This window comes from Protopterus annectens, chromosome 14.part0 (genome assembly GCF_019279795.1).
Source record: "Protopterus annectens isolate FY-2018-M chromosome 14.part0, PAN1.0, whole genome shotgun sequence".
Classification (NCBI taxonomy): Eukaryota; Metazoa; Chordata; order Ceratodontiformes; family Protopteridae; genus Protopterus; species Protopterus annectens.
Genome location: NC_056748.1, coordinates 739508796 through 739524213, shown reverse-complemented (window position 1 = coordinate 739524213; position 15418 = coordinate 739508796). Strand labels below are relative to the sequence as shown.

General features: G+C 37.4%; 1 protein-coding gene across 2 annotated transcripts in view; it reads right to left on the bottom strand.

Annotated features, from left to right (window-relative positions):
- The window catches only part of SCD (stearoyl-CoA desaturase), a 110379-nt gene extending 96781 nt beyond the window's left edge, over positions 1–13598 (bottom strand). The window contains exon 1 of one of the 2 annotated variants that reach the window (XM_044056481.1): positions 13405–13598. The gene's annotated coding sequence lies outside the window, so the exon portion shown is untranslated. Of the gene's footprint in view, positions 1–13352 lie in introns of both variants that reach the window. The other variant, XM_044056480.1, reaches the window with a different exon arrangement.
- Positions 13599–15418: the final 1820 nt, after the last annotated feature.

The following is a 15418-nucleotide window of genomic DNA, read 5'->3' as shown; positions in this document are numbered from 1 at the left end:
GCTTTAGATAATAAATTGTCCTTCAGTCATCAGCATCTTACTAAGAATATGGTACCCATGTCCAGGGATGTGGTCATCCTGCTGTATTCCTCACTAATCAGGCTGATTGTTGAGTAAAATGCTCCCTTTGGTATGCACCTGTCCAGACATCTGACTCGGCTCAAATGCCCACAAAGCTTTCGTGCTAAGAAAATCAAGGGCTTAAAACCATAAAAAACACTCAGAACATCTCAAAGCCTTGTCCCTCTTCTCTGTCTCATACAAGCTACCCAGGGGCAGTCTCTGCCTCAACTACAGATTCTCAACAGATCCGGCCCTGGTAGACTTACTGCACATTCACAAGTCCATTGGTGACATATACACCAGCTCAGTGGATCTAAATCCTCTTTTTTTTAACATAAATACAGCATCTTGGCATTCATTGCCAGGAAATATGCTTGGTTATTTGAGGAGTGAGGAAGTGGTTCTTTCAAGTGAGCACTGTACATAAATGGAACTGAGTTTATCGACCCAGTAGAAGAATGAACAGTGCTGTTTGTCATGGTCATACTCGAATGATATAAGGCCACCAGTTAACATGGTGTTTGGGCGATGAGGATTTAACTCCTGGATGTGTCAGTTTATTTGGATTGTTGGGACATTTGCTGAAGATGGTATACTCTCCAGATTGGATTTTTCTACTTCTGCGATGAGGCGAAGAGTGCCGGTAGTGGACTAACATGTAATTCATTTATACTGAGTGGAACACTACTGCATTTGTGTGTTTGGGCCACATAATATCGATAAGTTATATGCATTGATGGGCTGTATTTTTCTTTTGGCAAATAGACACTGCAATATAACAAAGGGGCCCAAGTTATTTTTGCATGAAAGTTGTATTACAGTAAAAATTACAACTTTATGACATTTTTTGGTTAGGCCAAGGGACTGACACAGCAACAAATGTTGTTGTTTAATACCTGGATGTAAAAGTTGGTTTACTATTGTCAGTTTTTGAAGCCTGTAAGATTTGTGAGATCTATGGGTTTGATGTTCACTAACATTTAACATATTGGGGAGTTTGTGTTTATATAGCTCCATTTTTTGCAAATTATGTATAACAACTTATAAGCTGTCCATACTGCTCTTTCATTTGTGGAATGTTTTAAGGGGCATACGAACAGTGACTAACAAAGGTTTATGGACAAACCGTGTTTGGAATAGTGGTGTTATATGGTCAACGGACGAATAAGTGAATGCTGACGTCTGGATAATTTTGGTGAACATATATTTAGTCACTTGGGGCCCTGCATCAACAAACTTTAATACAAACTAGAGCTCACTTATATTGGACACTTATTTAACAACATTTTTGTTAAAATTAAAATATATTTAGGATTGTTTGGTTTAACATCTTATTTTTGTAAGCATTATTTGTCAGACGTAGTAGCAACAAACTCACTGATTTTTTGATTTTTGTATGTTAGTTTGATGGTCTGTTGGGAAATATATGGGATCTTAGGTATGTGAACATACTTTAAGACAAGTTATGTTATAGATATGGAAGTTTGTTCTAATTACTCAATGGACAGCACTATTTTGTATTAGTGCACATCAGACTATATAAGACGGGTGTGTATATATATTTTTGATATATATGCCAAAGTAGTTTTTGGTATTTTTGAATTTACAGGTCGGTTTGTTTTATAACACTTAAACTGACATTTATAGGCTATATGGTCTTTTGATAGTTTTAATTGATTTAACTAAGGGTCTTGGGGTCAGTGACTTGTGATTATCGCAGTGGAGTTTTAGAGTTTTTCCACTCTAGCGGAATTGACATATTTGATTACATACACATATTTGATTACATGCTTTTGAATTTTTGCTTGACAGTTTTTGCTATTTTATATTTAATGTATAACTTGGTACTGGATCCGCTGTAGTTTTTTCCTGTGAATTGTTAGGATAGATTGCTTAGGGAACAGTTCTTTTCATGTTGTATAAGTTAGTAATGTAAGTATATCTGAATAGATTATAGAAAAAAAAACCTTCTACGGTATACATATACTATCTTATCTATTTTGACATTGTAACATTTATTTTACTGTATTCTGTCTGATGTTGTTATTGCATATCTTAAAAGATTTTGTTTATACTGCATATTATTAAAATTAAACCACACCCTCACTCCATTAAACCCACCACAACCTCTATTTCAATAAACCACAAAACTGCATACCACCTCTCTCCTTCTACACCCATCCACAGTCTTCCAACACAGATAACTCAATCACCATGTCACCAACACCACACTCCCACAACCATATCATCCCATTAATCTTGCCTTCCCTGTTCATCTGTCTTTACTTTTTCTCCTTCATTACTACTTATCACCATCCACTTAACACTGTGCACTGTATCAAACCCCCCACCCTACCATACACCACAAACCATCCCTTCATACTTGCAAACGCACAACCAATTATCCTTTCCCTTTAATTTTTTAACTCATCTCTCCTATCCATTACTCCTCACAATCTAAAAAATACCCCAGCCTCAAATACCACTTCCTAACTGTATTCTACCCTAAAACCATTACCGGCATTGCAGCCCAACTACTACTAGGAGGTGATATCCACCCCAACCCTGGCCCAACATACAACACCCATACCACACCTAACCCCAACCTCCCATTTAAGCATAAACCCACTGATTTCCTCATTCTAAATCTAAACATTCGCAGTATCATAAATAAAATAGAACAGTTACATAGAATTATCTCTGTATACAACCCAGACATTATAGTGATTACAGAAACATGGTTTAAACCCCACATTAAAGATAACTCTATAACTCCACCTGGCTTCAACATATTAAGAGTTGCTAGACCTCACAGAAAATGTGGTGGCATTGCCCTTCTTTACAAATCCAAATTAAAAGTCCAGCTCCTTCAAAAAGAAACCCCAGATTTCAACACTGCCGAGACCCTATTCACCAAAATCCTACTAAACCAGCACAAACAACTAAACCTACTCAGCATTTATATACCACCAAGAGACAACCTAAAGACACTAGAATTTATACTCCACTGGGCTTCCTACTCCCTGTCCCAAGAAACTTTACTCCTAGGTGATGTCAACATAGATTGGAACACTATACACTCACCCATACCCACCAGCCACATAAACCTATATAATTTCAAACAACACATACACTCACCCACAAGAATTGACAAAACCACCAAATGTGAATCCATCTTAGACTGGATCCTGACTAACCAGCCCAATACTACCCACCTATCTGGAATACTACCTGACTCCCTCAGTCACCATAACCCAACCTTTCACCTTTGGCACAAAATAAAATCTACTAACAACCCTGCTCTCTTACAAATCCGTTCCTAAAAAAACTTCTCCCCAGAACAATTCTCAGAAGCCCTAAAATCCTGTGACTGGGCTCCCATAAAAACCCTTCCTCTGGATAATGCAGTAGAATACTTTTATGCCAAATTCCTAGAGATTTTAAACCAACTAGCCCCACTAAAAACTATAAGATTGCGATGTAACCCTGCCCCCTGGTTAAACAAAGCCATAAAAATCTTACTCAAGAGTAGAGACAAAGCTTTTATAACGTGCCAAAAATACAAAACTCCCATAACTAGGCAAAGCTTTGCTGAGCTCAGAAATAAAGCAAAAAAAGAAGGTTAGGTTGGGCAAGAAACACTACTATATTTCCCTACAAAGTAAACATAACAACAACTCACATAAATTCTGGGCTGCAGTGAACAATATCCTCCAGCCTGGTAAAGCTACCACCCCCAGATATCACAGGTACTGATCCACACATAGCCTCTAGTTTTAATAAAGACTTTACCTCTTCAATACTGAACCTGGTAAGTGCAATATCACCCATGACCCAACATCAACCCTTAAACTACTAGACTAACTCCACCCCCTTCACTTTTAACCCAGTTCCAACTACAACCATTCAAAATCTCTTATCTAAACTCAAACGTACCACCCTAGCTGCCAACAGTCTCCCAGCTCAATATCTCCAAATTGCATCCAAGGCCATTGCCTATCTCATCTCCCTACTCATTAACAGATATATCATCTTGCATTCCATTCCTTTATTATGGAAAACCTCATATATCATCCCTCTCCACAAGGAAGGTCCATCTACTGACCTCTCCAACAATCATCCCATTGCTATCCTATCACCCCTCTCAAAACTTCTAGAAAAATGTATCCACCACCAAATCCTTACCCATCTGTTAACTAACAACCTTCTAACTAAAACCGAACATGGATTCAGACCTTCCCATAGTACCAGCACTGCTCTAATTAACTTCTCCAATACCATAAACTCGCATAGAAACCAAGGGAAGCTGGTCTCTGCCACCTTCTTAGACCTCTCCAAGGCATTTGATACAGTTTCCCAAAGCAAACTCCTCACCTGCCTAGCAGAACTCAACCTCAATAACTCCACCCTAAAATGGTTTTAGAGTTACCTAAACAACCAGTCACAATCTGTCAAATGGGGCAACTCCCTATCCCCCCACTCCCTGTCACATGCGGTGTCCCACAAGGTTCAATCCTTGGTCCCCTTCTCTTCAACATATTTACAAATAATCTCCACCTAGCTACTACTAAAGCCAACATCGTCCAGTATGCGGACGACACTACTCTAATCTGCTCAGCACCAAACATCCAATTACTACAATCCTTCACTGAGGTAGAGAACTGGCTAAACAACTACCAACTAATACTAAACCCCAAAAAAATACAGCTAATACTATTCCACCCAATCAATCACTCCTCCGCCACATTTACCATCATGTCAACCAATGGCACCCTCATCACCCCAGTAACTGAGGCCAAACTCTTAGGCATTCACTATTAATCAACAACTTAAATTCAACAAGCATGTATCCCAAACTATCTCTAAAGTCCATAAAAAACGTGGTTGCCTAGATCGTTGCATACTATTCCTAACCCCCAAAACTAGAACAAACATAGCCAGAACTCATCTGTTATCAACACTACTATACGCCTCTCCAGTCCTCACCAACATTAACAAAACTAACCTGAACAAACTCTTCACATGCTACAATAAAAATAGCTAGGTTCACTGCCAGTAATAGATCACATTCCCACCACTGCCAATCCCTAATTAAACTGCACTGGTTAGAATTTCCAAACCTCCTATGCTACCACCAACTGATCATAGCCCATCAAATTATTTTTCATCCGGGGAAGAGCCCTGCCCTTGCTGACATACTAAACTTTCAAAACCCCAAAAAGGAACTACGTTCATTTAACAAAAACCTGATTGAAATCAACCCATGCAATAACAGCGCTGGGGAGGCCCTATTCTCTTATAATATTGCTAAAGTATGGAACACCCTCCCACCTAAACTCAGGCTACAAAGTCACACAAGCACTTTCAAGGGCCTTCTTAATTCACACCACTATACTAACCCTCTCTGCAACTGCAAAGACCCTCCCTTGAAGACTCACTACTCCATATAAGTGACCCGCTGTATGCCTCCATTGCATACACTATATTCTCACCTGATATGTACTTTTTTTTGTAAATATTGCAAATAGGGGTTCTACTCCTGAGTATCTTATTGTTTGAGTATCTTATTGTTTTACAAAATTGTTCTTGTACTTCTTTGTTTCTCTTACCTTGTATACCAGTTTTTTATTGTTGTTATCGAAACCATGTATGTACTCTGTTAACTTCCTTGGAGCTTTTCTCCCCAGGACTCCACTGAAAACAGACACTTTGTGTCCAGTTGGATTTATCCTGGTAAAATAATGTTAAAATAAATACATAATAAATCTTAGAGGGATAGATGTATATCACAGAAAATACCAGTTGTTTGAAAATATCTTCCTCTCCACAAAAAACAAAGTACTTCTCTTACAGTAGTCAAATGTAATCCATATGAATGAATGGATAAATGCAATTTTACCCCTAGTTTAGCACGCTTGTCCCTCATGAATGGAGCAAAATGTAAATGTTCTGCATCTCTCTGGGTTATTTATACTTAAAACTTCATGGTACTGTATGGCAGGGATTCTATACAGCCTCAAGGATTGTTGCTGTGTCTTTCGGCTTTTCCCGGTTAGGGGTCGCCACAGCGGAACTCCGGTCCGCTAATGATTGGCAGTTGATTTTTACGTACCGAGTTGCCAGCTCTGCCGCACAACCTTCAGTGAAGGTACGCCCATTCACGCATGTCTCCACGCAGAAGACGCTCTAGCTGAGAATTGAACCGGACAGCGTCTTACTGTGAGGCGACAATGCATACAGCCTCAAGGATAAACAGCCTATTAAGTACCTATGGACCTATTCACCTAAGACTTGTTACTGTGTGATTTCCTGAAATGATGCAAGCCACAGAGACTGAAGATTATACACAGCTAAATAAAACGTATGAGTCTTTATTCCAACCATCTTTCAGATGTACAGTTTGCTCGCTCTCAGGAAAGACAGATCTATTTTCTTGCAAAGGCATTTTCTGAACAGCAAACAACTGTTCTGATTAACTACATAGCAAGAAATGTAATAGACAACAAGAAGAAAAAGGAAAGAAGACTGGCTTAACAGGACCATACTCTATTCTTACATTCAGCATTACTACAGTCAGTTTGTGGTAGTGTAGTTACGTAAGCATCTTAGCTCCAATATTTCAATGAAGATAAAGTTTGCTGCATTAAATAATGGATTATTTAAATTAATGATTAGTTGTTCCATCAGAAATAAAATTGAACTACTACATCCAGAGATTGTTCTACCTGAACCTGCTGTTCTTAGAATAAAAAAATACTGGTTTAAACCATATACCATTAACAGTACTATATGTCCTGCAAATTACAATTTTGCTTATATTTATTTACTATTGGCATTTGGTAACCGGGAAAGTCCAACTGGGTCAGAAATCCATTTTCAGTGGAGGTCCTCGGAGAAAAGCTTCAACAGTGATTTAAAAATTGACAATAACAGTAAACATATGTCATCAAATTATAAACAGCGTTGCATAATATAGACGCAAGAGGTACAATAGGAGATAGAGAATGTACATACCAATTTGCATTTTGGGTAAAAAGAACATACCATAAAATACATTTTACACTATATAATATTATATAAATATAAATAATAGGCATTAGAAGAAAAACACAAAAATATTTGATGGTTCTGGACAGGAAAGGTTAATGATTTGGGAAAATTAGTGCAAGTGAAAGGAGTAAAGAGGGTAGAGGTAAAAAGTGAAAATTTAAATGTAAGGACAGGTTATTAGAGAGATTGTGAGAGGTGTTATATTAAGAAAAGTAAGAAACAGTGGGGAGGGGCTGTAGAAGGTGAGGGAAAGATATGAGGGGATGAAAGGAGAAAAATTAAAGTCAGAAGGGTGGGGAGAAAGATGAGAGGAGAGACAGAGAGAGAGTGACAAAGAAATCATAGGAAGGTGGGGATTAGATGTTGTTTGTAGGGCAAAGGCAGATCCATGAGTTGAAAATGTAGTTTTAGTGTAAGCTTTAACTTTTTGGTAACATTTTCAGAGTCAAACATTTCAACAGAGGAGCAGAAGGAGTTCAAGTCTTGCTTAAATAAAATATATTCTGCTTACTTCTCAACTCCCAATCTGTCAACCATATATGTAAAAAGTAATTTACTAGTATTACCTTCATAGTTACTAGTAAACAACTGACAATATCTCCATTACAGTGTATTTTTCTGCTCTCACAATGACATCTCATACCATGCTGCTTAATATCATGTAGATTTCTTATTTAAGAAACTATAAATGTAAATATGAAAATATAAATAAGTGAAAAACAATGATTAATATCATCACTGCAGAACATTCTACATTAATAAACATAATATAATTTTGTTAATCACAGCTTGCCATTTCTAATATTTCCTATTACTAATAGGCAAGTCATTTGCTTAAGAAAACCAACACCAAAAACTGACAGGACATCAAAACGAGGTACGGATGTTAAATGGAAGACTACAAAAAAGGCACTATATGTGTGAATGGGTTAATGATGTGGTTCCTATTATCCATGATTTGATTCCATTAGCCTCCATTTCCTTCCTGTGCGATACTGAGAAAGTCACTTAACCAGGCAGTGCTCTCAGGCCGAGTCTGAAAAATGTCTATGTGGATCAATGCTCTACCCTAGTTAAAAATACAAATAGATAAATTCAATTCTCCATCAGAATGAATCACACTAAAAGCTATCAAAACCTCACAAAATGGATACTCTGCTGTATAAAACAGCAAACTGACAGACATTGTATTGTGTCTGGAGCTATGGCTGAAAAACTTCATGGTCATCTGCCAGTTTTGCTAAATTGATAACATGAACATGTTCAACAAGCAAATTAATACACATAAGCAAGAGGTATGAAATATAGTAATATCTAATACAGAATGCTCACTTCTATATCATCTTAGGTCATGAAATAAAGCAGTTGCATACATATATTCATTTTATGTTTTCTTAACTAGTTTAATCCATCTCGGCTTGTGGCCTATTTTTAGAAGACGCCCACAGTAAAGTTCATACTAACTATGGGAAATTTGGCCATGACACCAAGGAAACTCCTCTCCTCTTTTACAATAACTTTAACAGGATCTTTGACCTCAACCTGAGCTATCGCCAATTCAGGCAGATAGGACCTTGGTTTGACATTTCATCTGAACATCAACACCTCTGGAATACAGCAACCCCTTTACATTGCACTGCACCATCAGCAATGGAAAAAAAATGAATTAAAGTACTTGGAGTGGGAACAGAATCCAAAGTCTTCTAATCTTCAAGCATCAAATGCAAGTGACACATTTAATAACTACTTATTGTAATTCCAGGGACAGTAAATGTAAGCCTCAAAAATTGTGTGAGAGTGTGTGTGTGTGTGTGTGTGTATAGTTCAGGGATGCAGTACCATAGAGCACTCCACCTGCACTGAAGTAGTCAGCAGGGGTGTAGGCAATGTTTTGCCATATTCTAGAAGTTGCTGCCTAGCGTATGAGATCATGGTTAATTTTTCAGGGTTGTGGTTCAAAAGTTTCTGGTCTTGTAATTGTGACAGGGAGCATATTTGTGGTTTATTTATTTAGTTAATTATTATATTTCTTAACTGGGTAAGTGAATTGGCCATACTACCCTTTTCAGTCATGCCCTGAGTCATACTGGAAAAGGCAAACAATATAAAAGAAATAAATAACACATCCCCTCACAGATTTCTCAAGATTAAATTTAGTAATCCACCCTGAATGACACAAGAAATCAAAACAGGTATGAGACATCATGACCAATGCTAGAAATTATACCATATGAATAAAAATGTATGTTGATACTTGACTTCAAACATCTACAAAAATTAGTGCTTTCAATAAGCCAGGTACAGAAGAAATATTTTATCAAATGTAGGATTGAACAAAAACTTCATTTGAAAAGTTATGATTTGTTTAAAACATTCTTCTAGCACCAAACAAATCTCTAATAAACCCCTAGTTCTCATACTTCTATAAGGCAAAAATCATTTCCTGAGTGCTATCGACAAAATACTTACCTTCAAATCTCTTAAAATTCACATTGTCAATGACTGATTAAGCCATTTCAAAATATACACGGCAAGTTCTCAATAAAAAATAAATAAAAAGCTGCTCTGAAACTCAAGTGGTACAGCCTTCCATTTGGAGATAACTTGCCACTCAAATTATTCCTCCTTGTTGCAGTTATATTTGCACTGTCAATATGAATATTAAAAAACAGAAATACAAATAAACATATTTTACACAGCTGTGGAAACAAGCCACAACCGGGTCTATATTAGATGAGAGACCGTTCTGATGTTCGAATCAGAGATGGTCGACATCATATGATCGAACGCTGGAAAGGTTGAAGGTGAAAGTTAGTGGCTTTTCACACGCAGAATGGGAAATTTTCCCTTTCTGCACTGAAGTGCATTCTTGGAGCTGGTATATTTAAGTAGGGGGGGGGGTGGGGGTGCAGGGGGGTAAGGTAAGTTTTTTTTCTTTTTCTTTTCTTTTATGTAGTCGATGTTTCCAACTTCGCTCATATGAGTTTGCTTATGTAAGGTTCGAAGTTTTGAAACTTCGACTATATAATATAGACCCGCCACAACCATACCACTATACACTAATGGACTAAAATTTGAACCTAGAAATTAGTACACCACTAAACTGGTTAAACCTTCTTTCAAATTCACTGAAGTGCATTCTTGGAGCTGGTATATTTAAGTAGGGGGGGTGTGGGGGGGCAGGGGGTAAGGTAAGTTTTTTTTCTTTTTTTTTCTTTTATGTAGTTGATGTTTCCAACTTTGCCCATATGAGTTTGCTCATATAAGGTTCGAAGTTTTGAAACTTCGACTATATAATATAGACCCGCCACAACCATACCACTATACACTAGTGGACTAAAATTTGAACCTAGAAATTAGTACATCACTAAACTGGTTAAACCTTCTTTCAAAATTGCAGTGAGTAATTCTCCATAAACACCTGTATGAACTCAGTCAGACAATGATTGCCTTAATGAAATACAGCATATGCACTCTCCGGGTCATCAGTGAATAAAGCCTTGCTGACAGCATTTGAATGCTGCCTATTTAACAACATATGACATGGATTCTAGCCGGGTCATATGGTGGACACAGCCATACTAACAGTATCTGAATACATTAATACTAACCCAGATAGGGGAAATTATGGTTGCACCATATTCCTTGACTACCCTAAGGTGTTTGACATAGCTCAAAATCTAGAGTACAGTCCCCAGCCATCATCATCTACTTTACAAACTACCTGAAAAATTAGACCTCAGTTAATTTGTTGGAAGCAAACACTGCCATCTCTACTGACACTTACAAATTGAATTCCACAGGGGCCGGTACTGGAATGCCACTACTCAGCAGTACAGATCAACACCATGGCAGCTCTCTTGTCCAGTACACAGATAACACCACTTTATTATATTCCTCCAAAGTTATGTCAAAGGACTAGAATGTGTCAACACTACTTTTAATAACAAAACTGGCTCTCTGACTACAGATTACTACAAAATCACTCAAAAAGTAAATGCATGCTGTCCTATCCCAGGTTAACACAAACAGATTCAACTTTTAACAACAGTTGCTGCTGCATGAATGGTTTAGATATCTTGTTTTTATAACACAGCAAGCTGGCAAGGCTAAAAATAAAGCAAAACTGTTCACAAGAATTCTCTACAGTGCTAAGCTACTTCTCACACCTACTACAAGACCAAAACTTGCAGAAATTGTGCTTTTTTCTCAGGTTTTCACTCTCACTATACATTTTCACCCTCTTCACAACAAATTAGTTTCATCTTATTACAGATTGCTAAATGTGTTATCACCTTGAAATAACCATAACTATAACCATTGTCGCATGATTCTCAGGCAACCAATTCCACAGAACTTCATAATCAACAAAAAAGTGATTACCAAGTGCTTATGTCAAGAGTGTGGAAGTCACTGTGAAAATGCCATTCCCATTCACTCAAAGCTGCTGCTGCTTGGTGGGGGGGGGGGGGGGTGCAGCCTCCACATACCCATGCAAATTCTGTTCTTGCACACCTTACTTGACATAATCAATTCTGAGGCCATTGCACCTTTGGAAAAAGAGGATTTTCCCTGTACAGAGCAACTTCCATTCCTGTACAAATGTGTCTTTAACACTTTCGCCTGTTTAACAGTTGTCATCACAGAGCTGTCTATCAAACCACTATCCTACATCTATTGTTTACACCTCTATTTGCCCTTTACAAGTGGGCTATATAGGGGCAAGTCAAGAGAAAGAAAGCTGATAAGCACTTGGAAAACTGACAGCAGAATTAGTTTTCTAAGTGTTTTACTAGTTGCTGGATGTAATTTCAAGTCAGTAACTGACTCAGGCAGTTTTCAATAAATTGGCTTGAAACTTAGAACAGAAGCACATAAATGAAAGAGATGTCATTTTACTTTTTATCTTCCTTTTCATACCACCAAACAGAAACAAGTGTGATGACACACTGATATCAGCCCTGATTTAGCAAGTACAAAAAATATTCTTATGTTTCATTCCATAAAGCTATAATGTGCTCTGGAAAGGTTGGTACACAAATAACATAATTGTAAATAATCACCTCTGCACTTTCTGGTTTTCAGTCAATCTTTTTAACTTACATAGCTGCCCATTACTATGAGTTATGCTTACCCCTTAGCCTGCAAACAAAGGCCTTCTTTTTTTCAAATCCATGTCACCTTTAAGTTCAACGGATAAAACAAATTACAGTGATGCAGCATTCTCATGACTACAACCCAAGTTGTAAAACACTACCCAAACAAGAAAGGCGTCTTCTCCATTAACTGGATTTGCAACAAATATTCATTAAATGAAAGCACTCCAAATTAAGCAAAACACAATGTATTAAACATCTGAATATCTCACGTGCCTGGAAATCCCATTCAAATTATGGTACAGAATGTATGACACATTCTGACTAAAACCATGAAACTGCTTTCATCACTATGTCTTACTGTCTTTTATCACTATGTATTGCTGTATATGTCACGTATTCATTCATTCAGTTTCAGTGCCCACTCTATTCAGGTCAGGGCTGCAAGAAGCCAAAACCTCCTTCAACAAGCAACAGACATTTGGCATGAAACAATTCTGGATAGGAACCAATACCGTCTGAATATATTATTATTACTATTATATTCATTCTTGATTGTACCAAAAATGCAGGAACCTGATTTAAAAATCCAATTCTAAACGATGACTTGCTCTTCTGGCAACTGCGTTCAGATTATGCAGCAGAAATACCCATCTAGAATTATCTGTGATGGCTGAACATCACTCTGCAGGATTTTTGCTGCCTCCGCTACCATAATAATCAAGAAGAATCCTGCAGCAAAATGAGGATAAATTATTATTTTCAAAGGCAGATTACAATATGTACCTTACCCAGCTGTGACTTGAGATGTGCATACCTTAAAGGACTCAAGTACATTTAGCTTTTGTTAAAACAATGTAGAACACATTTAAGAAATACTGCATTTGTGAATTCAAGTGATCATTCGATCCCTGTAATGACTGCATAACAACAGCAAAACTGCATCTTAGCCAACGCTTGTGATGCACATACAAATAAAAATGCAGCATAAACATAACACGCAGCTCTTATTTTAGCTGTAAACCCATGTGCCCAGACGTTGCTGTTTCATAATATTAATAAATTCCTGAAATCATGACCGAATTGAAAATTGCCAAAAAATTCAAATTTCTCATAGAGAGATACCAGGTATGTATTTCTTACCTTTGTAAGCTGTTAGCATACACACTATGATGAGAAATGTATGCAGACCCACCTGTACGTTGGTAACACGGCAGCACACAAGCTGCAGCTAGGTGATGCTTTGAAAACGAGGAGTGCTAAGTCTTGTTTAAGTGGTGGCTAGAGGCACAGCGAATTCTCTGTTACTATTGGCTGAATTGGTTGGCATCAGCTTGACGGGGTTCTATTGGTTCACAGGCGTCTGCTGTTTTTCGGCTTCCAGTCCACTGTAATTAAAATTCGGCCTCATAGCAAGTGCGGCACTAGTGCATTGTGTAGAAGGACGAATGAAATAATGTTGGCAAGTTTTTGTGCCCTATCAGCTGTTTCATAATGCTCCCGCGGGCGTGCATGACGTGTTGTTTACCTGAATGAGTATGAAGAAATAATTTCTTATTTAAGGCTGACCACCCTTCTTGTCACGCTGCAACAATTGCTACAGTAGGGTGAATGACCTAGGAAGATTCACGGCATCCTCATTTGATCAGTCCTCTTAACGTATCACATGCAATATTTCTGCTTTAGGTTTCTAAGGCTGGGCAAAGGAAAATAAACCGTGATGAAACTTAGCGATTTTGCCACGGGTGTAACTTAAACAACGGTAGTGAATTGTACGGAGATTCCGCAGTTTGCGCAATATAGACGTACATTAAGTGTGTGTGTGTGTGTGTGTGTGTGTGTAAATCATAGCTCTCAACCTTCCATCGCCAAAATGAGGAACACTCGCCTTCATAATGTGGAACAAATGGACAAAATGTGGAACACATACTAATGGCTTACTAACAATTTCAACTAGGAAGGTCATAGGATAGTTAAAATATGCTGGCTTTACTTATAAAGAAGATCCTTTAATGAATTAATATGATAATGTCAATTTACCATGGATTTTACTTAAAAAAATTCCTAATACTGAATATGTGACAGACTCTTTCAATGTGGAACTTTGAGGAATTTCGAGGAACATTAACTTTTTAAGACCCCAAATGAGGTGCGTTCCTTGTAATGAGGTACACTTGAGAGGTATGGTCTAAATATATGACTGCGTGGCTGCCTGTATTTGTGTCTAGCTATACAAACACACACAGGTATATAGGCATATACATGTGTGCGCATACGTGTCTGTGTATACAGATATATACAAGTAAATATAGGCATACAGATGACTCATACCGCTCAACTGTCCCTAATTATCAAGGACATCTCTGATTTTGACTCAGTTGCTAGCAGTGTTCCTCTTAATCCCTCCTAAAAACTGGTGGCGGATTACACTTAAATGAATGATGACAACAATTAATGTTATAGATAAGACTTATTTTATTACAGAAACGTACCTCAAAACCTCTTAGTGCAAGAAATCTGGAGAAAACCCAAAGTAACGAGGTAGAAAGACCCAAAAATAGGGACAGCTTTTAAATATTGCTCTTATAAACTCAGTAAGTTGCTAGATGAACAGGATTTGTGTTAGCATGCAATTTCTGAAGGACATGTAGTCTGAAACTCAAATGTAAGTCATTATTTAATGACTTCAATCCTCAATGATTTGCCAGAAAATCACAAATTTTATGAGGAACAGACCGAAATATAAGGGAAAAAATGTAGACATTCTGAGAAAAATATGGACAATTGAGAGTATGTTCAGAAAATGTATATTAATTCATTTTTTCTGTCAGTATTTGAAGTTAATAGAACTAATATTTTAAGTGTACCTGACTGTTTCTAGATTTGTCTCTGTTTCTGTAGAGATTTGTCCCTCATTGGTTGAGAGCTAGGATGAAATGAATGGGGATATGAGGTGTGCAAACTGAAAAAGTTTCACCCTAAGTTTAGGGAAGTTATGCACTTCCTTAAGAACTGAGAAACTCGAGAGTTAAAATAATTATGTAACCAGTCAGTGTGATTTCATGTATTAGGCAGCATAACTACTTTTATCTATTTTTGTTTATTTACCATGCTTGGCAAGCTTCTTTAAGTGGTTAATAATGGATATGCTGGTGATAAGTGTTAGATGGCATATATATAGGATGGTGATAAATAAATGCTACATGACA